Raw genomic sequence first — 22,257 nt, forward strand, 5'->3', positions numbered from 1 at the left:
TCGTACTATGCACAGTGGGTCCCCAATTACGCGGACAAAGCCCGTCCGCTCATAAAATCTACCTCTTTTCCCCTGACAGCAGAGGCTCGCCTAGCCTTTGCAGGGATAAAAGCCGACATCGCGAAAGCCACGATGCACGCTGTCGATGAGTCCATCCCCTTCCAGGTGGAGAGCGATGCATCTGATTTCGCCCTGGCCGCCACACTTAACCAGGCGGGCAGGCCCGTCGCCTTTTTCTCTCGCACCCTCCAAGGCCCTGAAATTCGGCACTCCTCGGTGGAGAAAGAGGCTCAGGCCATTGTGGAGGCCGTACGGCATTGGCGCCATTATTTGGCTGGCAAACGGTTTACCCTGCTCACGGACCAGCGGTCCGTGGCCTTCATGTTCAACAACACGTTAAAGGGAAAAATTAAGAATGATAAAATCTTGAGGTGGAGAATCGAACTCTCCACCTACAACTATGATATCATGTACCGTCCAGGGAAGCTCAATGAGCCCTCAGATGCCCTGTCGCATGGAACATGTGCCAGTGTGCAGGAGGACCGGTTACAGGCCCTCCACAATGATCTCTGCCATCCGGGGATCACTCGGTTTTTCCATTTTGTAAAGGCTCGGAATCTGCCCTACTCCATAGAGGATGTCAGGTCGATAACTCAAAGCTGCCAGGTTTGTGCAGAGTGCAAGCCGCACTTCTACCGGCCTGACAGGGCACACCTCATTAAGGCCACTCGCCCTTTTGAACGACTGAGTGTCGACTTCAAGGGGCCCCTTCCTTCGACAGATTGGAATGTGTATTTCCTCAACGTGGTTGACGAATACTCCCGATTCCCCTTTGCCATCCCCTGTTCTGACATGTCCTCTGCCACGGTCATCAAAGCCCTGCGGAGTCTTTTTACCCTGTTCGGCTACCCCAGTTATATCCACAGTGATAGGGGTTCGTCGTTTATGAGCGACGACTTGAGGCAATACCTGCTCTCTAAGGGAATTGCCTCAAGTAGGACTACGAGTTACAACCCCAGGGGTAACGGACAGGTCGAGAGAGAAAACGCTACAGTCTGGAAGGCTGTTTTACTGGCGCTCAGGTCTAGGGGTCTTCCAGTCACCCGTTGGCAAGAGGTACTTTCTGATGCGCTCCATTCAATCCGGTCCCTCCTGTGTACGGCAACCAACGCTACCCCACATGAGCGGATGTTTACCTTCCCTAGGAAGTCTTCCTCTGGGACCTCACTGCCGTCTTGGTTGACGTACTCAGGACCTGTCCTCCTGCGGCGGCATGTTAGGGCCCGCAAGTCCGACCCTTTGGTTGAACAGGTCCATCTCCTCCACGCCAACCCTCAATATGCCTATGTGGCATATCCTGACGGGCGAGAGGACACGGTCTCTGCAGGGGACCTGGAAACCCCCGTCACTCCCGCACCCCTGGTTAGGATTCCTTTGCCCATTCTCTCCCCTCCTGACACGGCGCGGGCAGCATCGGGACCTCAACTTAATCCTCTTACTCCCGTGTACAGCTTGCCTGAATCCAGGAGATTGTCGCCACCTTGAGGTCGACAGGCGTGTGAGGAACTGGAGGAGTCAGTGGACACCACCTCGGAGAGAGGGTCGTCACCACGGTCACCAGAACCGGCACTAGAGCCAATGCTGCGGAGGTCACAGAGACGGTGCGGACCCCCGATACGGCTGAACTTGTGAACATGTGGACAGTTCGTATTGTCTCCTTACCCCACCGGCCTTTGTTTTTAAAGGAGGGGTGAATGTGGTGAACCATAGATGGTTACCACTATGGGTATTTGTACATATGTTACTCTTGTTACTGTTGGGGTTAGGGTTTGGGGGTTCCACCTGTTAGCATTGTTCTGTGGTACACTCTGTTCGGCTCCGCCTTCTTACAGGAGTATAAAGGTCACTGCTACTTCCTAGTAGCCCTTAGTCTGGGATAATATTGTTAAGTAGTGTGCTCCAATCTTGTGAATAAAAGCCTTTATTCCCGGGTACGTCCTAGCCTCCCATGTGAATCAATCGCGCATTACCTCATTTTTAAAAATACAAGGGAAGGTAGGAAACAACTTTCTATGTGGACAAATAAATATATTTGAAAATTATGTAATCAAAGATTTAGCCATGGCTGTAACATCCACATTTAAATGAAGAATATAAAATTGTCCAGAAGTGAGGCTTTGCCCTCTTACTTAACTTTGAGGTAAGGTTAGAAGAAAACAAAGAGTATGTTTTATGAATGTGCATACCTTGTAAGGAGTTTTGCACACCAACAGTGCATGTCAGAAATTTAGGTATGGAGATGGGGCAGCTCACTCTTTCCAATAAAGAGGTCTTGTTCTGTCAGGGGCTGGTGAGAACTAATTGAAACCAATGGCTTCCTGGTAGAAAGCTGTTGGCAGTTAATGCTTCTCCCATCCCCAATGAAATAAAGGCATGTATAAGGACGATATTAAAATAACTGCAACAGTCATACAGCAAAAGCAGGTTCAAAGTACAACTAAAATAATTTTGTTTGATTTCGATAACTTATCCCTCATTTTTGTGGCCTATTTACTTCAGAGGTTGAGAGGGAGTATTTTTGAACACGGATACGAATATGCAAGGTGATATATTTTGGTAGATTGAACCAGGACAGGACTTACTCAGTTAATGGTCGGGCGTTGGGGAGAGTTATAGAACAAAGCGATCTAGAGGTACAGGTTCATAGTTCCTTGAAAGTGGAGTCACAGGTGGACAGAGTGGTGAAGAAGGCATTCAGCATGCTTGGTTTCATTGGTCACACATTGAATACAGGAATTGGGATGTCTTGTTGAAGTTGTACAAGACATTAGTAAGGCCACACTTGGAATACTGTGTACAGTTCTGGTCATCCTATTATACAAAGGGTATTATTAAACTAGAAAGAGTGCAGAAAAGGTTTACTAGGATGCTACCGGGACTTGGTGGTTTGAGTTAAAAGGAGAGGCTGGACAGACTGGGACTTTTTTCCCTGGAGTGTAGGATGCTTAGGGGTGATCTTACAAAGGTCTATAAAATAATGAGGGGCATAGATTAGCAAGATAGTCAACATCTTTTCCCAAAGGTAGGGGAGTCTAAAACTAGAGGGCACAGGTTTAAGGTGAGAGGGGAGAGATACATAAGAACATAAGAACATAAGAAATAGGAGCAGGAGTAGGCCATCTAGCCCCTCGAGCCTTCCCCGCCATTCAATAAGATCATGGCTGATCTGACGTGGATCAGTACCACTTACCCGCCTGATCCCCATAACCCTTAATTCCCTTACCGATCAGGAATCCATCCACCCGCGCTTTAAACATATTCAGCGAGGTAGCCTCCACCACCTCAGTGGGCAGAGAATTCCAGAGATTCACCACCCTCTGGGAGAAGAAGTTCATAGAACATAGAACATAGAACATTACAGCGCAGAACAGGCCCTTCGGCCCACGATGTTGCACCGACCAGTTAAAAAAAAACTGTGACCCTCCAACCTAAACCAATTTCTTTTCGTCCATGAACCTATCTACGGATCTCTTAAACGCCCCCAAACTAGGCGCATTTACTACTGATGCTGGCAGGGCATTCCAATCCCTCACCACCCTCTGGGTAAAGAACCTACCCCTGACATCGGTTCTATAACTACCCCCCCTCAATTTAAAGCCATGCCCCCTCGTGCTGGATTTCTCCATCAGAGGAAAAAGGCTATCACTATCCACCCTATCTAAACCTCTAATCATCTTATATGTTTCAATAAGATCCCCTCTTAGCCGCCGCCTTTCCAGCGAAAACAATCCCAAATCCCTCAGCCTCTCCTCATAGGATCTCCCCTCCATACCAGGCAACATCCTGGTAAACCTCCTCTGCACCCTCTCCAAAGCCTCCACATCCTTCCTGTAATGTGGGGACCAGAACTGCACACAGTACTCCAAGTGCGGCCGCACCAGAGTTGTGTACAGTTGCAACATAACGCTACGACTCCTAAATTCAATCCCCCTACCAATAAACGCCAAGACACCATATGCCTTCTTAACAACCTTATCTACTTGATTCCCAACTTTCAGGGATCTATGCACACATACACCTAGATCCCTCTGCTCCTCCACACTATTCAAAGTCCTCCCGTTAGCCCTATACTCAACACATCTGTTATTCCTACCAAAGTGAATTACCTCACACTTCTCCGCATTAAACTCCATCCGCCACCTCTCGGCCCAACTTTGCAACCTGTCTAAGTCTTCCTGCAAACTACGACACCCTTCCTCACTGTCTACCACACCACCGACTTTGGTGTCATCAGCAAATTTGCTAATCCACCCAACTATACCCTCATCCAGATCATTAATAAATATTACAAACAGCAGTGGCCCCAAAACAGATCCCTGAGGTACACCACTTGTAACCGCACTCCATGATGAATATTTACTATCAACCACCACCCTCTGTTTCCTATCCGCTAGCCAATTCCTGATCCAATTTCCTAGATCACCCCCAATCCCATACATCTGCATTTTCTGCAGAAGCCTACCATGGTGAACCTTATCAAACGCCTTACTAAAATCCATATATACCACGTCCACTGCCTTGCCCCCATCCACCTCCTTGGTCACTTTCTCAAAAAACTCAATAAGGTTAGTAAGGCACGACCTACCTGCCACAAAACCATGCTGACTATCACCTATCAATTCATTACTCTCCAAATAACTATAAATCCTATCCCTTATAACTTTTTCCAACATCTTGCCGACAACAGAAGTGAGACTCACCGGTCTATAATTCCCGGGGAAGTCTCTGTTCCCCTTCTTAAACAATGGGACAACATTCGCTAACCTCCAATCTTCTGGTACTATACCAGAGGCCAACGACGACCTGAAGATCAGAGCCAGAGGCTCTGCAATCACTTCTCTTGCCTCCCAGAGAATCCTTGGATAAATCCCATCCGGACCAGGGGATTTATCTATTTTCAGACCCTCCAGAATATCCTGCACATCCTCCTTATCAACTGTAATACTGTCTATTCTACTCCCTTGCAACCCAGTGTCCTCCTCAGCTATATTCATGTCCCCTTGCGTGAACACCGAAGAGAAATATTGGTTCAATGCTTCACCAATCTCCTCCGGTTCCACACATAACTTCCCTCTGCCATCTATAACTGGCCCTAAACTTGCCCTAACCAACCTTCTGTTCTTGACATACCTATAGAACGCCTTAGGATTCTCTTTAACCCTATCCGCCAAAGTCTTCTCATGTCCCCTTTTAGCCCTTCTAAGCTCGCTCTTCAACTCCCTCTTAGCCAATCTAAAGCTTTCTAGTGCACTACCCGAGTGCTCACGTCTCATCCGAACATAAGCCTCCTTTTTCTTTTTAACCAACAAAGAAACTTTTTTGGTGCACCACGGTTCCCTAGCCCTACCAATTCCTCCTTGCCTGACAGGGACATACCTATCACAGACTCGCAGTAGCTGCTCCTTGAAAAAACTCCACATGTCGGACGTTCCCAGTCCCTGTAATCTCCTAGTCCAACCTATGTTTCCTAATTCTCTCCTAATAGCCTCATAATTACCCTTCCCCCAGCTAAAACCACTGGCCCGAGGTTCATGCCTATCCCTTTCCATCACTAAGGTGAACGTAACCGAATTGTGGTCACTATCACCAAAATGCACACCAACTTCCAAGTCTAGCACCTGGTCTGGCTCATTTCCCAGCACCAGATCCAATATAGCCTCACCTCTAGTTGGCCTGTCTACATACTGAGTCAAAAAACCTTCCTGCACGCTTTGAACAAAAACTGACCCCTCTAACGAGCTAGAGCTATAACAATTCCAGTCAATATTAGTCAAGTTAAAATCCCCCATAACAATTGCCCTATTACTTTCACTCCTAAGCAGGATTGACTCCGCAATCCTTTCCTCAACCTCTCTAGAACTTTTAGGAGGTCTATAAAAGACTCCCAACAGGGTGACCTCTCCTCTCCTATTTCTAATCTCCGCCCATACTACCTCAACAGATAAGTCCTCATCAAACCTCCTCTCTGACACTGTGATACAATCTCTGACCAATAATGCTACCCCTCCCCCTCTTCTACCTCCTTCCCTACTTCGACTAAAACATTTGAACCCCGGGACCTGCAGCATCCATTCCTGCCCCTGCTCTATCCATGTCTCTGAAATAGCCACAACATCGAAGTCCCAGGTACTGATCCACGCTGCAAGTTCACCCACTTTATTGCGAATACTCCTGGCATTGAAGTATACACATTTCAAACCCTGCTCCACCCCACCTCTGCAATGCCGTGCATTGCAGTCCCCATCCATGCATCCCTCACTTTCAGCCCCACTACTCAGGATCCCTCCCCCCCCCCGAATCAGTTTAAACCTCCCTGCATGGCCTTAGCAAATTTACCCCCCAGGATATTGGTCCCCTTCTGATTAAGGTGTAGACCATCCTTCTCATAGAGGTCACACCTTCCCCAGTACGAGCCCCAATTGCTTAAGTACCTGAACCCCTCCCTCCTGCACCATCCCCTCAGCCATGAATTCAAACCTTCCCTCTCCCTATTCCTCTCTAAACTATCCCGTGGTACAGGCAAGAGTCCAGAGATAACCACTCTGTCAGTCTTGGCCTTTAGTTTCCACCCCAACTCCATAAATCCCTGCCTAATATCCCCTTCCCCTATCCTCCCTATGTCGTGTGTCCCCACATGTACAATAACTTGTGGTTTATCTCCCTCCCCCCTAAGAGTCCTGAATACCCTGTCAGACACATCCCGGACCCCAGCCCCTGGTAGGCAACACACCAACCCTGAGTCCCTACCTTTAGTTCCGACCCTCCTATCTGTCCCCTTAATTGTGGAGTCCCCAATCACAAGGCCCAGTCTTTTACAGCCCCTAACCACCTGAGCTTTCTCACTCGGCTCACCCCCAGAGATCTGCTCTCTATGCTCAGTTGATTCCTCCTCAACTGTAGCCTCCAGCACCGAAAACCTATTATGGAGGGGAACCGCCCCAGGGGATTGTCTTCCCGATTGCTTCTTACCCCTCCTCCTGGCATTGACCCAAGCCTCATTTCTAGGAGTTACTATTTCTCTATAACTCCTATCAACTTCCACCTCCGCCTCCCGAATTATGCGGAATTCCTCTACCTCCCCCTCCAGCTCCTTTACACGCTCCTCCAGAAGCTGCAATCTAATGCACTTCTTACAACTAAAATCTCCTGAAACACTACTGGATTTCCTCACCACATACATCCCACAGGAGATGCAGCATACTGCCTGAACTGCCATCCCTGAAGCCATTACCAGCAAGAAAAAAAGAAAACAAAAAACTTCCCCACACTTATAATTAGGTTAGAGGAGGATGGAAGGGTAACTGACTCCTCAACTCTGTCTTAAACCGACCCCTCTTTATTTTGAGGCTGTGTCCTCTAGTTTTAACTTCCTTACTAAGTGGAACAAAAGGGTCCAGAGGGGCATTTTCTTCAGATAGAGGGTGGTGAGTGTCTGGAACGAGCTGTCAGACGTAGTAGTAGAGGCGGGTACAATTTTGTCTTTTAATCATAAAATCATAGAATCCCTACAGTATGGAAGGAGACCATTCGGCCTATCGAGTCTGTACCGACCACAATCCCACCCGGCCCTATTCCTGTAACCCTGCACATTTGCCCTGCTAATCCCCCTGACACTTGGGTCAATTTTAGCATGGCCAATCAACCTAACCCGCACATCTTTGGATTGTGGGAGGAAACTGGAGCACCCGGAGGAAACCCACGCAGACACGGGGAGAATGTGCAAACTCCACACAGACAGTGACCCAAGGCCGGAATCAAACCCGGGTCCCTGGCGCTGTGTGCAGCAGTGCTAACCACTTGCCATCGTACCGTTTAAAAAGCAATTAGACAGTTACATGGGTAAGATTGGTATAGAGGAATTTGGGTCAAACGCGGGCAAATGGGACTAGCTTAATGGTAAAAATTGGCGGCATGGACAAATTGGGCCGAGGGACCTGTTTCCATACTGTAAACCTCTATGACTCTATGACATAAAATGCATGTTACTAAAGTGGTTGAGTTATATGAATGAAGAACATATTTTCTGGTACAATGCTCTGGATGCTTTGCTCTGCAACACCCCCTAATTTATGAGATTCATGTTTCTATTACCTAAATTTTTTTCTAAGATAAAGTCTATTAATTTGTGAATAGCCTTACCAAATCTACTGCATGTAGAACCCTTATACCTGGAAGAGTTAACTTTCTATCGTTTCCATGAGGGGAGAGGAGGGTGTTCTCCAATCTCATGATGTGATTATAGTGAAAACACTAGAGAGGAGGCAAGAATGTCTGTTTATGCTGTTTCTCTGGACTTCCTATCAATGATGCACTGAAGACAAGGAAGGAGAATAGAAATCCCCCATGAAGATATTTTCATTCCACTGGCCTACACTGTATTTCAATTAGGTCCTAATATCGATCAGACCATAGCCCTTTCATGGGAAGAGGATAACCAGGAAAGAATAGGGCCCGTTAGGGACTAAGGGGGCAATCTGTGGTTGGGCCAGAGGACATTGGTAGAGTGTTGAATGAATACTTTACATCCGTCTTCACCCAAGAGAATGAGGACAATAGTATGGAATTCAGGGAGAGACTGAGGTTCTTGAGTAAATTGACATAGGGAAGCACAAGGTATTGGCGGTGTTGACAGCCTTAAAAATGGGGAGGCGATGTCCTAGTGGTATTATCGCTAAACTATTAATCCAGAAACTCAGCCAATGTTCTCAGGATGAGGGTTCGAATCCCGCCACAGCAGATGGTGGAATTTGAATTCAATAAAAAATATCTGGAATTAAGAATCTACTGATGACCATGAAATCATTATCGATTGTTGGAAAAATCCATCTGGTTCACTGATGTCCTTTAGGGAAGGAAATCTGCCATTCCTTGCCTGATCTGGCCTACATGTGACTCCGGAGCCACAGCAATGTGGTTGACTCTCAACTGCTCTCCAAGGGCAACTAAGGATAGGCAATAAATGCTGGCCAACCAGTGACACCCATGTCCCACGAATGAATTTAAAAAAAATCTCCAGGTGCAGATAAATTGTGTCCGAGGCTGCTCTGGGAGGCAAGGGAGGAAATTGCAGGGGCTCTAACCCAAATTTTCAATTCTTCTCTGGCCATGAGGGAGGTCACAGTAAGAAGTTTAACAACACCAGGTTAAAGTCCAACAGGTTTATTTGGTAGCAAAAGCCACAAGCTTTTGGAGCCTTAAGCCTCTTCTTCAGGTGAGTGGAATTCCCACTCACCTGAAGAAGGGGCTTAAGGCTCCGAAAGCTTGTGGCTTTTGCTACCAAATAAACCTGTTGGACTTTAACCTGGTGTTGTTAAACTTTTTACTGTGTTTACCCCAGTCCAACGCCGGCATCTCCACATCATGGGGGAGGTGCCAGACTGGAGAACAGATAATATGGTTCTGCTATTTAAGAAGTGTTGTAGAGGTAAACCAGGGAACTACAGATCAGTGAGTCTCACGTCAGTGGTAGGAAAACTATTAGAGAAACTTCTGAAGGAGAGTAGAGGCAAAGCTTGATCAGGGATAGTCAGCATGGCTTCATCAGAGGGAGATTATGCCTAACAAATTTGATTGAATTTTTTGAGGAGGTGACCAGGTGTGTAGATGAGGGTAGTACAGTCGATGTAGTTTATATGGATTTCAGCAAAGCCTTTGACAAGGTCCCACGTGGGAGACTTGTAAAGAAGGTAAATTCACATGGGGTTCAGGGTAATTTGATAAAGTGGATTCAAAATTTGCTCAATTGTAGGAGATAGGGCGGCACGGTAGCACAGTGGTTAGCACTGCTGCTTCACAGCTCCAGGGTCCTAGGTTCGATTCCCGGCTCGGGTCACTGTCTGTGTGGAGTTTGCACATTCTCCTCGTGTCTGCGTGGGTTTCCTCCGGGTGCTCCGGTTTCCTCCCACAGTCCAAAGATGTGCGGGTTAGGTTGATTGGCCAGGTTAAACATTGCCCCTTAGAGTCCTGAGATGCGTAGGTTAGAGGGATTAGCGGGGACAATGTGTGGCCTGGGTGGGATTGTGGTCGGTGCAGACTCGATGGGCCGAATGGCCTCCTTCTGCACTGTAGGGTTTCTATGATTTCTATAGAGGGTGATGACAGAAGGATACTTTAGTGACTGGAAGCCAGTGTCCAGTGGCATATCACAGGAATCTGTGTTAGGCCCCCTATTATTCGTTATTTATATAAATGACATTGACTATGTGGGGGTAGGATTAATAAGTTTGTGGATGACACAAAGATTGGACGGATGGTTAACAGTAAGGCGGAGTGTCTTGGGCTACAAGAATATATAGACAAAATGGGCAGATAAGTGGCTGATGGAATTTAACCCTGAAAAGTGTGAAGTGATACACTTAGGAAGGAGCAATTTGACAAGGAAGTATTCAATGAATGGTAGGACACTAGGAAGTTCTGTGGAACAAAGGGACCTTGACATGTTTGTCCACAGATCTCTGAAAGTGGAAGGGCATGTTAGTAGGGTAGGGAAATAGGCATATGGGATACTTGCCTTTACCAGTCGAGGCATGAATTACAAAAGAAAGGAAGTCATGTTGGAGTTGTACAGAACTTTAGTGAGGCCACAGTTAGAGTACTGTGTGCAGTTCTGGTCACCACATTATCAGAAGGATGGATTGCACTGGAAGGGATACAGAGGAGATTCACTCGGATGCTGCCTGGGATGGAACATTTAAGTTATGAACAGAGGTTGGATAGGCGTGGTTTGTTTTTGTTGGAGCAGAGAAGACTGAGGGGGCGACCTGATTGAGGTATACAAGATTATGAGAAAAATGGATATAGTAGATGAGGAGTAGCTGCTCCTCTTAGTTGCAGGGTCAGTCACGAGGGGACATAGGTTCAAATTGAGGGCAGGGGGTTTAAGAGGGATGTGAGGAAAAACTTTTTTACCCAGACGGTGGTGATGGTCTAGAATACTCTGCCTGGGAGGATGGTAGAGGCGGGTTGCCTCACATGTTTAAAAAGTACCTGTATGAGCACTTGGCACATCATAACATTCAGGGCTATGGGCCAAGTGCTGGCAGGTGGGATTAGGTGGGAGTTCAGGTATTTTTAATGTATCAGTGCAAACCCAATGAGTCTCTTCTGCATTGTATGATTCATCTAATTCTTTGAGAATAATCCATTTATCTTATATGTATTGCAGAATTTGGGGAGTATCAAGGAGCATCTTTTCAATGACATTGAAGTTAAAGTTAAAGTTTATTTATTAGTCACAAGTAAGGCTTACATTAACACTGCAATGAAGTTACTGTGAAATTCCCCTAGTCGCCACACTCCGGCGATTTTGCTACTCACAGGAAGTGGGTGAATTCAATTTCATCAGGCAAGGACTATTTGCTTACTTAGACATGTTTCCTGTGAGTTGATTGAAGAATGACTCTTCTTCATAATCTTTGTAGAACTCTGCTACTGTCTCTTGGGACATCTCAACTGATTTAATTGCAGAGATTGTAAAGCCTGCTTGTTGGATCTTGACTATGATAGCATCTAGGGTTAAAAAAAGATAATTTGATAGTTCATTTTATGCTGTTCCTAATAAGTGCAATATATATGTGGCACTGTATCATGGACACAGTTCTAGGCATTTCATTTGAAAAACAAAATCATGGATTTTAATTACACTATTTCTTAACTTTACTTAAATTAAATGACTGCATCATCTTAATGCAGAGGATATAGGAGCAGAACTTCCGCTCAGGGTCAAATAAGATGCCAGGGTAGCAAATTATCTGATAAAGGCAAAATACTGTGAATGCTGGAATCTGAAACAAAAACAGAAAATGCTGGAAAATCTCAGCAAGTCTGATAGCATCTATGAAGAGAGAATACAGCCAATGCTTTGAGTCAGGTCTGGCGAAGGATCATCCTGACTCAAAACGTTGGCTCTATTTTCTCTCCACAGAAGCTGTCAGACCTGCTGAGATTTTCCAGCATTTTCTGTTTTTGTTGCAAATTGTCAGGTTCAACCTCACTTAGTTGTCAGAGAGGGAGAGAGAGAGACGGATGGAATTGGTGAAAATGGAGCAGAGTTCTGGAGGGTAAGCATAAACAATGTCTTGAGTCTTCCTATTATTTACTTTCAAAATATTCTGCAGGGGCGATATTACCAGAATTTGGCAAAGTATCGGTTCCATCAAGAAAAATGTGGTGAACCTCGCCTCCCTGTTTCATCCGCCATGACTGAACTTAATCACACCAGTCACTGGGGAGCTGCATATAAACGGCTCCCCAGCACTTGCTCCATAGCTACTGCAGGGACAGCAGCTAGGAAGCCTGCATCGAGATTCTCAGAGAGAGCTCTCATCTGACCACTCAATGGAGTGCAGCAGAGGCAGGATACACTCTACCCCTACTCCAGAAGGCCTCCCACCAAGGTCACCACCCCGGCCTGGGATGCAGTGGCAGCCCTAGTGAGTGCAAGTTCACTGCAGAAAAGTACAGGGCAGCAGTGCCGCAAGATGAAGAACAATCTTCTTCACTCAGTCAGGGTAGTGAGACTCATGCAGTCTTTTTCTAGACCCCCTTGCAGCTGCACCTTCATCTTTCACCCAGCCAGTTTAGTCTTTTCCAAAACCTGTAAGGAGTCCCTCGTCCCCCTCCCTCCAATTACCATGACGCCTCCACAGTGAGCTGTGTACTGCTAAGGATTGAATTGAAAGATGCATCTACATTCTTGTAAGCCATTCTTTGGTCTTATAAAGGGTTATTTTTTGGTCTCCAGACAGTGCAACAAGATCTAGCTCTGAATATTAAACTGGCATGATGCACTCCTCATAGAATCATCATTTAGTAATTCTGGCAACAATATTCATCTTGACGAGACAGGGCTGAATCTTGAGAGGTCAGCAATTAGCTTTTTAAGGAATTCCCTAGAGGGCAGCCTCATTCTTCAGAGTCTTGCATGCTGTGCAGTTAAGTAGCCTTGCCTTAGAGGAAACTCAAAGGATGGGAAGGAAAGCGAGAGGGTCTATCTTCAGGGCCTACCCTTTGCAGATGGGGAAGGGGTGGTCCTCTAAGGTAGAAAGCTTCCCCTACCCCCTTGATGCCAACTGCATTAAACCCACTATCTCTATCCTCCTCCCACTCCCTCCATAACTTGGCCAAATGTTCCCTGCCCAATACCCCAGACTTCCCTATCTCTGGTATCTATGGGGCCTTCATCTTCTTTGTTTTATTCCCATCAGTGCTCAATAATGCATTCTTCATGCTACTGGGACTGACAGAGCTGCTGGTAATCAGTTTGGTTGTCAGCTGCCAAGGGAATTACTTCCTTCATAAAGAAGAATCATAGAAATCCTACAGTGCAGAAGGAGGCCATTCGGCCCATCGAGTCTGCACCGACCACAATCCCACCCAGGCCACACATTGTCCCCGCTAATCCCTCTAACCTACGCATCCCAGGACTCTAAGGGGCAATTTTTTTAACCTGGCCAATCAACCTAACCCACACATCTTTGGACTGTTGGAGGAAACCGGAGCACCCGGAGGGAACCCACGCAGACACGAGGAGAATGTGCAAACTCCACACAGACAGTGACCCGAGCCGGGAATCGAACCCGGGACCCTGGAGCTGTGAAGCAGCAGTGCTAACCACTGTGCTACCGTGCCGCCCCACTGTGCTACCGTACCGCCCCAGTGAAGTGTGGAAGTCCTGCCCTGCCCTTTGGCTGCCTGCAGTGCATTATGTCTGTGGGGTAGCCTGGCAATAAGTAGGTTGGCTCCGCACCGATTTTGCTGGGCCACTGCTGGTGAATTCTTAGCTCAGCCGGATAGACCAATGTCCCACTTGCTGATTGATCCTCTCCCAGTTCAAACCCTGCTCTCCTGGTTACTCTCTTGCTGATTGCTCCCCTCTTCTGATTGTTCTCCACCCAATCACATTCCCTTATAACCTGCTACCATTAATGCAGCCACACAAAGTCCAAAACCCCATCGCCAGCAAGGTGCCTGAAAGCACCAAGCAAATGTTCACAGTTCATGAATCTTGTTTAAAGGAGACAATTGATTTTCCTTTATTAAAATGTATTAATTCATGGGATCTGGGCAATGCTTTTTATGCCAGCCTTTATTGTCCATTTCTAATCGTCGATCCCTAATCCCTGTGTGAGGAGGGGAGAGGTAGAGGGGCAGCTATTGCATCTTCTGTGATTGCATAGGAAGGTGCTGTGGAAAGGGGATGAAGGGTTGGGGTTGATGGAGGAGTAAACTTTCTCTGCCACCTTGATCTGTTCCTTTTTATTCAAAAATGTTGTTTCAGTGCAGTTCCTTGACCTTTAATGGCTGCCATATTATAGGAAGGACATGAACGCACTGGAGGCAGTGCAGAGGAAATGCACCAGGATGCTGCCTGGGATGGAACAATTAAGTTATAAAGAGAGGTTGGATAGGCTTGGGTTGCTTTTGTTGGAGCAGAAAAGACTGACGGGCGACCTGATTGAAGATTCAGTTATGAGGGGATACAAGTTAAAAGTGAGGGGTGGGAGGTTAGGTGGGGATTTGAGGAAAAGCCTTTTTACTCCGAGGGTGGTGACGGTCTGGAATGCACTGCCTGGGAGGGTAATGGAGGGAGGATGCCTCCCATCCTTTAAAAAGTATCTGGATAAGTACTTGGCATGCCATAACATTCAAGGCTATGGACCAAGTGCTGGCAAGTGGGATTAGGTGGGCAGGTCAGGGCATTTCATGGGCCGGTGCAGACTCGATGGGCCGAAGGGCCTCTTCTGCACTGTAGTAATCTGTGATTCTGTGATACTTAACCCTATCAACTTTTGCTTCTATTCTGTTTGCCCTGATGTGCTTACCCAGCATCCAGTTTGTGATTTTAAGAAAATACTGTTATTATTCTATATTACTTGTAGCCTACCTTTATATTCCCTTAAAGTAACAGCTTTTAGTGCCACCAATGTGTGTTCGACGGGAAAGAAAAACTGCAACTCTTTCAATGCAATTTCATCATCACGACTCCCATGTAACTGGTTAAATGGAACATCCTCTATTTCAAACTGTGCACGTAAGCTAAGAAATAGAACAAGGAATACACATGTAAACATCTTAGCCCAGACTCTACAGAAATAGCGTAGCTGGCTAGATATTCCAAAAACTTCTGCTTCACTGAACTTCCACAAGGAAAGATTTTCAACTCCACAGGTTCATCTTATGGGAAGATTATGCTAAAGGCTCTCTGTGTAGTGGGTTAAAGTTTCATTGGGGTCCAATATATGCAGGACACTGCAATTTGCATTGTCCATGAGATATTCCCCAGAGTCTCACAGGAATCTTTTGCGTTCAAAAATCAACAGCATTAAAATCACAGAGTAGTGGAGTGAAAGCATTCCATCTTAGCTGCTCCATTAGTGAGTCTAGGGTTCCTGAAATCAACCAGTAAAGGATCAGTTTTGCATAAGAAATGATCTTCATTTATGAAATAAATTAAAAAATCATTCTGATATTTAGATTGTGTGTACTATCTACAAGATGCACTGTAGAAATTCACCAAAGATCCTTTGGCAGCACCTTCCAAACCTACAACCACTTCCATCTAGAAAGACAAGGGCAGCAGATACAAGGGAACACCATAACATGCAAGTTTCCTTCCAAGCACTCATCATCCTGACTTGGAAATATATCGCTGTTCCTTCGCAGTCGCTGGGCCAAAATCTTGGAATTCCCTTCCTAACGGCATTGTGGGTCAACCCACAGCACAGGGACTGCAGCGATTCAAGAAGGCAGCTCACCACCACCTTCTCAAGGGCAACTAGGGATGGGCAATAAATGCTGGCCAACCAGTGACACCCAATTGAATTAAAAAATCATGGAGTTGTAAAGTCTAATTCTAATGGTGTTTGCCTCCTTCCCCTGGGTTTTGGAGATGTTGTGGTCCTTTCCTGCTAAATAAAAATGTTTCAAGACACTCTGACAATATCAAAAGTTGAAGCATGGCATCTACTGGACTATGTGATGGGCCATGTGCCATGATTACAGCCAATGAATCAACAGACTATCAACTTATTTGCTTCATACTGGCATTTGAGGCCACCTCCAAAATGGACAGCTGGGACATGCATGGAAATGTTCCAGATTTCTGGTCTGCCAAATTACACTAAGGTCAAGGAATTTCAAAACCAAATTAATTGGAAACTGTAGGGATGGATGGTCACAACATCAAATAATGTTCCAGACAACTAGCAATTGTTGAAATCCTCTGGGAGCGGACCTGCGGGGTGGAGACTGTGAGCGGTGAGAGAGAGAGCGCGGACTGTGAGTAAATTCTGGGGTTTTTTTTGTCTAATTTTCGGGAGGTTTTTTGTAATTAACGGAAACCGGAAGGCCGCATCGCGAAGCCTGCCGGTAGCTGTAGTTTTTTTTTTCTCTCGGGCCCCTAGCCCTATAAATTGGTGCAGAGGAGATACCCGATCCTCTACACTGGTAGAGGATCCCACCCTTCCATCCTCCTCTAACCTAATTATAAGTGTGGGGAAGTTTTTTGTTTTCTTTTTTTCTTGCTGGTAATGGCTTCAGGGATGGCAGTTCAGGCAGTATGCTGCATCTCCTGTGGGATGTATGTGGTGAGGAAATCCAGTAGTGTTTCAGGAGATTTTAGTTGTAAGAAGTGCATTAGATTGCAGCTTCTGGAGGAGCGTGTAAAGGAGATGGAGGGGGAGTTAGAGGAACTCCGCATAATTCGGGAGGCGGAGGTGGAAGTTGATAGGAGTTATAGAGAAATAGTAACTCCTAGAAATGAGGCTTGGGTCAATGCCAGGAGGAGGGGTAAGAAGCAATCGGGAAGACAATCCCCTGGGGCGGTTCCCCTCCATAATAGGTTTTCGGTGCTGGAGGCTACAGTTGAGGAGGAATCAACTGAGCATAGAGAGCAGATCTCTGGGGGTGAGCCGAGTGAGAAAGCTCAGGTGGTTAGGGGTTGTAAAAGACTGGGCCTTGTGATTGGGGACTCCACAATTAAGGGGACAGATAGGAGGGTCGGAACTAAAGGTAGGGACTCAGGGTTGGTGTGTTGCCTACCAGGGGCTGGGGTCCGGGATGTGTCTGACAGGGTATTCAGGACTCTTAGGGGGGAGGGAGATAAACCACAAGTTATTGTACATGTGGGGACACACGACATAGGGAGGATAGGGGAAGGGGATATTAGGCAGGGATTTATGGAGTTGGGGTGGAAACTAAAGGCCAAGACTGACAGAGTGGTTATCTCTGGACTCTTGCCTGTACCACGGGATAGTTTAGAGAGGAATAGGGAGAGGGAAGGTTTGAATTCATGGCTGAGGGGATGGTGCAGGAGGGAGGGGTTCAGGTACTTAAGCAATTGGGGCTCGTACTGGGGAAGGTGTGACCTCTATGAGAAGGATGGTCTACACCTTAATCAGAAGGGGACCAATATCCTGGGGGGTAAATTTGCTAAGGCCATGCAGGGAGGTTTAAACTGATTCGGGGGGGGGGGAGGGATCCTGAGTAGTGGGGCTGAAAGTGAGGGATGCATGGATGGGGACTGCAATGCACGGCATTGCAGAGGTGGGGTGGAGCAGGGTTTGAAATGTGTATACTTCAATGCCAGGAGTATTCGCAATAAAGTGGGTGAACTTGCAGCGTGGATCAGTACCTGGGACTTCGATGTTGTGGCTATTTCAGAGACATGGATAGAGCAGGGGCAGGAATGGATGCTGCAGGTCCCGGGGTTCAAATGTTTTAGTTGAAGTAGGGAAGGAGGTAGAAGAGGGGGAGGGGTAGCATTATTGGTCAGAGATTGTATCACAGTGTCAGAGAGGAGGTTTGATGAGGACTTATCTGTTGAGGTAGTATGGGCGGAGATTAGAAATAGGAGAGGAGAGGTCACCCTGTTGGGAGTCTTTTATAGACCTCCTAAAAGTTCTAGAGAGGTTGAGGAAAGGATTGCGGAGTCAATCCTGCTTAGGAGTGAAAGTAATAGGGCAATTGTTATGGGGGATTTTAACTTGACTAATATTGACTGGAATTGTTATAGCTCTAGCTCGTTAGAGGGGTCAGTTTTTGTTCAAAGCGTGCAGGAAGGTTTTTTGACTCAGTATGTAGACAGGCCAACTAGAGGTGAGGCTATATTGGATCTGGTGCTGGGAAATGAGCCAGACCAGGTGCTAGACTTGGAAGTTGGTGTGCATTTTGGTGATAGTGACCACAATTCGGTTACGTTCACCTTAGTGATGGAAAGGGATAGGCATGAACCTCGGGCCAGTGGTTTTAGCTGGGGGAAGGGTAATTATGAGGCTATTAGGAGAGAATTAGGAAACATAGGTTGGACTAGGAGATTACAGGGACTGGGAACGTCCGACATGTGGAGTTTTTTCAAGGAGCAGCTACTGCGAGTCTGTGATAGGTATGTCCCTGTCAGGCAAGGAGGAATTGGTAGGGCTAGGGAACCGTGGTGCACCAAAAAAGTTTCTTTGTTGGTTAAAAAGAAAAAGGAGGCTTATGTTCGGATGAGACGTGAGCACTCGGGTAGTGCACTAGAAAGCTTTAGATTGGCTAAGAGGGAGTTGAAGAGCGAGCTTAGAAGGGCTAAAAGGGGACATGAGAAGACTTTGGCGGATAGGGTTAAAGAGAATCCTAAGGCGTTCTATAGGTATGTCAAGAACAGAAGGTTGGTTAGGGCAAGTTTAGGGCCAGTTATAGATGGCAGAGGGAAGTTATGTGTGGAACCGGAGGAGATTGGTGAAGCATTGAACCAATATTTCTCTTCGGTGTTCACGCAAGGGGACATGAATATAGCTGAGGAGGACACTGGGTTGCAGGGGAGTAGAATAGACAGTATTACAGTTGATAAGGAGGATGTGCAGGATATTCTGGAGGGTCTGAAAATAGATAAATCCCCTGGTCCGGATGGGATTTATCCAAGGATTCTCTGGGAGGCAAGAGAAGTGATTGCAGAGCCTCTGGCTCTGATCTTCAGGTCGTCGTTGGCCTCTGGTATAGTACCAGAAGATTGGAGGTTAGCGAATGTTGTCCCATTGTTTAAGAAGGGGAACAGAGACTTCCCCGGGAATTATAGACCGGTGAGTCTCACTTCTGTTGTCGGCAAGATGTTGGAAAAAATTATAAGGGATAGGATTTATAGTTATTTGGAGAGTAATGAATTGATAGGTGATAGTCAGCATGGTTTTGTGGCAGGTAGGTCGTGCCTTACTAACCTTATTGAGTTTTTTGAGAAAGTGACCAAGGAGGTGGATGGGGGCAAGGCAGTGGACGTGGTATATATGGATTTTAGTAAGGCGTTTGATAAGGTTCACCATGGTAGGCTTCTGCAGAAAATGCAGATGTATGGGATTGGGGGTGATCTAGGAAATTGGATCAGGAATTGGCTAGCGGATAGGAAACAGAGGGTGGTGGTTGATAGTAAATATTCATCATGGAGTGCGGTTACAAGTGGTGTACCTCAGGGATCTGTTTTGGGGCCACTGCTGTTTGTAATATTTATTAATGATCTGGATGAGGGTATAGTTGGGTGGATTAGCAAATTTGCTGATGACACCAAAGTCGGTGGTGTGGTAGACAGTGAGGAAGGGTGTCGTAGTTTGCAGGAAGACTTAGACAGGTTGCAAAGTTGGGCCGAGAGGTGGCGGATGGAGTTTAATGCGGAGAAGTGTGAGGTAATTCACTTTGGTAGGAATAACAGATGTGTTGAGTATAGGGCTAACGGGAGGACTTTGAATAGTGTGGAGGAGCAGAGGGATCTAGGTGTATGTGTGCATAGATCCCTGAAAGTTGGGAATCAAGTAGATAAGGTTGTTAAGAAGGCATATGGTGTCTTGGCGTTTATTGGTAGGGGGATTGAATTTAGGAGTCGTAGCGTTATGTTGCAACTGTACACAACTCTGGTGCGGCCGCACTTGGAGTACTGTGTGCAGTTCTGGTCCCCACATTACAGGAAGGATGTGGAGGCTTTGGAGAGGGTGCAGAGGAGGTTTACCAGGATGTTGCCTGGTATGGAGGGGAGATCCTATGAGGAGAGGCTGAGGGATTTGGGATTGTTTTCGCTGGAAAGGAGGCGGCTAAGAGGGGATCTTATTGAAACATATAAGATGATTAGAGGTTTAGATAGGGTGGATAGTGATAGCCTTTTTCCTCTGATGGAGAAATCCAGCACGAGGGGGCATGGCTTTAAATTGAGGGGGGGTAGTTATAGAACCGATGTCAGGGGTAGGTTCTTTACCCAGAGGGTGGTGAGGGATTGGAATGCCCTGCCAGCATCAGTTGTAAATGCGCCTAGTTTGGGGGCGTTTAAGAGATCCGTAGATAGGTTCATGGACGAAAAGAAATTGGTTTAGGTTGGAGGGTCACAGTTTTTTTTTAACTGGTCGGTGCAACATCGTGGGCCGAAGGGCCTGTTCTGCGCTGTAATGTTCTATGTTCTATGTTCTATCATCATTGTGTAAAGGGGAGGCTGTACTGTCTCTTTGATTTGGCCAGCTCCCATTGGCAAGTGGCGAACTCCAGGACATGAACTGTTTGGCTCCTGTGGGCCCCTTCAGTGGAGAGAGAGTGACATTCTGTGGGGTAACATAGAAACAGAAAATAGGAGTAGCCATTCGGCCCTTCAAGCCTGCCCCACTATCCATTTTGATCATGGCTGATTATCAAATTCAATATCCTGATCACCCCTTGCTCCCATATCCCTTGATCCCTTTAGCCCCGAGGGCTATAATTAATTTCTTCTTGAAATCACACAATGTTTTGGCTTCAACTACTTTCTGTGGTAGCGAATTCCACAGATTCACCACTCTCTGGGTGAGGAAATTTCTCCTCACCCGCAATCCTAAAGGGTTTACCCCTTATCTTCAAACTATGACCCCTAGTTCTGAACTCCCCCACCATCGGAAACATTGGGCCCAATTCTCCCATTGCAACATGCAACTTATCTGGGGGGGACCAGTTGAGAGAACCGCGTGTCAGCCATTTTGTGGGATTCCCGGTGCATGCGTGTCTCCCAGAGCTGGAGAACAGTCGCAGTTGAGACCGCGCTGGAAACCGGCGGGAATAGAGGTAAGGCATTTGAATCTTTTTTTAATGTAGTTTAAAGATATTTTGCATGTGATTATCGGGCCCAGCACAGAATTTGCCGGGCCCGATAGCATTTCCCACCCCGCCAGGAATACTTCATTCCGGCGGGGTTTAGAGTAGCTCCCCACATTCAGGGAACTAGCAGGAGACCCCGCCGGAATGAAAGGGGGGCAATCAGGGCCCCCGTGAGGGTCAGGCGGTGGGGGGGGGGGGGTGGTGCCCCCTGGGCATAGGCACCCTGGCAGTGCCAGCTTGTGCCCCCTGGCACTGTCCAAGGAACAAAGTGCCCATGCCCAGGGGGTACTTTGGCACTGCCCATCGGGCATCAGGCAGTGTCAAGGGGGCAGGGCCTATTGTGGGTGGGACCTAGGGGCAATTGGTGGGTCCCGCTGCCACTCTGCATGGGGATCGGTCTGGGCTGGAGGGCAGTTGCGCTGGCCAGCAAACGGGGAGACTGCTAGATCGGGACCACTGCGTATGTGCAGAATTCCGGAGCTGCCTCCAGCCCCCTGGGTTTTTAATGATATTCACGATTGTGGCCTCTGCATTGCACAGAGTGGGGAGATTCAGGTCTAAAGCTGCACTGATAAAACAGTCTTGATCTGGAACAGTTTTCCCACCAATTCAGCACTTTTTGGAGAATCATCCCCATTCTTTCTGAATCTACCCTGTCTAATTCTGTTAGAATTTTATAAGTTGCTGTGAGAACCCCTCTCACTCTTCTAAATTACATTGAATATAATCCTAACCAATTTAGTCTCTCCTCATATGACAGACCTGCCATCCCAGGAATCAACCTGGTAAACCTTAACTGCGCCCCCTCTATAGTAAGGACATCCTTCCTCTAATAAGGACACCAAAACTGCACACAATATTCCAAGTGTAGCCTCACCAACACCCTATACAATTGCAGTAAAACATCCCGATTCCTATAATCAAATCCTCTTGCCATGAAGGCCAACATACCATTTGCCTTCTTTACAGCACCTATGCGTTTACTTTGTGACTGATGCACGAGGACACCAAGGTCTCACTGAGTATCCACTTCTCTCGATTTACAACCATTCAAATAATAAATGTCTTATTATTGCTACCGAAGTGGATAACCTCACATTTATAGACAGCAGAAGTCCT

Source organism: Mustelus asterias, chromosome 7 (genome assembly GCF_964213995.1).
Source record: "Mustelus asterias chromosome 7, sMusAst1.hap1.1, whole genome shotgun sequence".
Classification (NCBI taxonomy): Eukaryota; Metazoa; Chordata; class Chondrichthyes; order Carcharhiniformes; family Triakidae; genus Mustelus; species Mustelus asterias.